The sequence below is a fragment of the Portunus trituberculatus genome, chromosome 39, assembly GCF_017591435.1.
Source record: "Portunus trituberculatus isolate SZX2019 chromosome 39, ASM1759143v1, whole genome shotgun sequence".
Taxonomy (NCBI): Eukaryota; Metazoa; Arthropoda; class Malacostraca; order Decapoda; family Portunidae; genus Portunus; species Portunus trituberculatus.
Window position 1 is genome coordinate 16,603,795 of NC_059293.1, and position 2,500 is coordinate 16,606,294.

General features: G+C 39.3%; 1 long non-coding RNA gene across 1 annotated transcript in view; it reads left to right on the plus strand.

Moving 5' to 3' along the window:
• The window catches only part of LOC123515499, a 917-nt gene extending 547 nt beyond the window's left edge, over nucleotides 1-370 (plus strand). The window contains exon 2 of the long non-coding RNA XR_006677884.1: nucleotides 209-370. This is a non-coding gene — a long non-coding RNA (uncharacterized LOC123515499). The remainder of the gene's footprint in view (nucleotides 1-208) is intronic.
• The last annotated feature ends 2,130 nt before the right edge of the window (nucleotides 371-2,500 follow it).

Sequence of the window (2,500 nt, forward strand, 5' to 3'; positions counted from 1 at the left end):
TTATTGTCATAACTTCTGAAGCATCAATTTGCGATGGAAAATGTCAATATGAAAAAGCGGAAATGTTAGATTGGCAGAAATTAAAACAAACCAAACATATTTTAACCTAACCTCACCTATCCCCACCCAAATCTAACATACCTATGCCCTACAACCATTCAAAATGCAGCTAGGTATTCTTCAGATCATTAAAAACTACACTTTTCAGGTACCATGGCTGCATTAGAAGAAATCATAGATGAAGAAATGTATGAAATGGAAGAATTGCGACGAGTGAGGATTCCACGCATATATAAGATCTTATGGTGTATAATGTAGGTATTGCAAAGTACAAATAGTATGTAAGAATGAATAAACTTAACCATCTACTTTTAATGCTAATCATTATACCTTGTGTGTGTGTGTGTGTGTGTGTGTGTGTGTGTGTGTGTGTGTGTGTGTGTGTTATCTACTTTTTGAAAATGTGATCATAGTCAGTGATGAGTCTGGAAAAAAAAAAAAAAAACTGATTAACAGTGTTGCACATATTGCATTGAACTTCTTGGTAATTGTCTCCCAAGCTTCCTGTTTCTTAGCTATCATGGAGTAATTACCACTTTTATCAAGCACGACGTTGAATTGGTTGATAAGATCAACCAACGTGCTTTTCTGGTCGCTGGTTAGCGACGTCAACTTTTCTCTTCCTTGAGACATGTTATCAGCTGATCGAACGAAATTGTTTACGTTTTCACCAGGTTTTCACTCACACGCTTACCAACCACAGCTATGCGGGGCTACCAACCATTCCGACGCTTTATATCCTTTTGGTAAGCCAGACAACTAGGTTGGCGAGCGCTCCAAACACAAAAAAGCGAATTGTGGAACTGTCATAAATAGTTGGTGCGCGAGCCAAACAACATGGTAAGCGTTTTGGTTTGTTGCCGTACCAATACATTCAGGAACCGGCTGTATGAGTGAAAGAGAAACGGAGAGTAAAAGTCAACAGTAGAGAGAAAAGGTTGTCCATGGAAGCGAGAGGCACACACACACACACACACACACACACACACACACACACACACACACACACACACACACACACACACACACACACACGTATTTAGTTTATTTCTTCTTTTTCTCGCGTGTTTTTTTTTTTTTTTTGTCAGCAAATCAGTTTCCTTTTGTTTTGTGATAATTTAATTGTGAACTTAGAAATTTTATTACTTTCGTTAATATTTTTTCTTTTATTTGTGTGTGTAAAGATATAAACTAATATGCATTTATAAATATTTACTTCTCCTATTCATTTATTTATTTGTTTACTGTCTATCTATCTATCTATCTTATCTATCTATCTATCTATCTATGTATCTACTATAATTTGTAATGTAAAAATAAGGATAGCTCTCGTGTGTGTGTGTGTGTGTGTGTGTGTGTGTGTGTGTGTGTGTGTGTGTGTGTGTGTGTGTGTGTGTGTGTGTGTGTGTGTGTGTGTGTGTGTGTGTGTTCGTGCGTATGTGAACACTCAGTCCAAGGTGTATAGTTTTTCCATCTTCTATTCTTCCTCTTCCCTGTGATCCTCCTCCTCCTCCTCCTCCTCCTCCTCCTCCTCCTCCTCCTCCTTCTCTTGCGTCCTTTCATGTCTCTATCCCTTTTCTCTTCGCCCTATACGACTGTGCCAATGTGTCGATGAAAGGGAGGAGGAGGAGAAGGAGGAAGAGGAGGAGGAGGAGGAGGAGGAGAAGGATAAGAACAAAAAGAACAAGGAGGAGGAAGAGGAGGAGGCGAAGGAGTAAGATAAGAAACACAAGAACAAAAACAAGAACAACAAGAAACAAAACATAACAAGAAGAAAGACAAGAAACATCAAATACCAGATAACAAAATGAGAAAGAAAGAAAGAAAGAAAGAAAGGAAACACAAAGGAAAAACAAAGAAAAACTGAAAGCCCCCTAACAAGATCACGTGCTTCAAGACGCTACTCTGTTCCATTCCAGGTGTGAGAGCGTGACAGAAACATGAGAAGGCTCCTCCCCACCCATCAACCCATCAACCCACCAACCCACCAACCCACCCAACCCTCCCCCTCTCGCACACCACCGCCTTAATCCCTTCCATACTGTGACACATTTTTTACCTTGAGATTTGTGTACAATTAGACCATTTTATTGACATTAGGAAGAGTCTATGGAGGTCAGAAGATTAATGGCCACAGTCTTCACTATTTTAATCCCCCACACGAGTTTCTGAAGCTGTATAAAATGATCTAATAGTAACCAGAATATATGTATATGAAAATGCGTCATGGTACTGAAGGGGTTAACACATAAGACTGGAGCACTATACCACATGATGACAGAAAGAGAGGTGGAATTACTCTCAGGAAGATGAAATAAGTGGATGAAGTAAGTATTGTGGAGTTAGTGAGTGGATGAACTGCAAAACTATCAGTGTGTCTTATATTGTAGTTTATTGACTTGACAAGCTGAGTGAGTGGGTGTGTGATTGAGTAACTGAA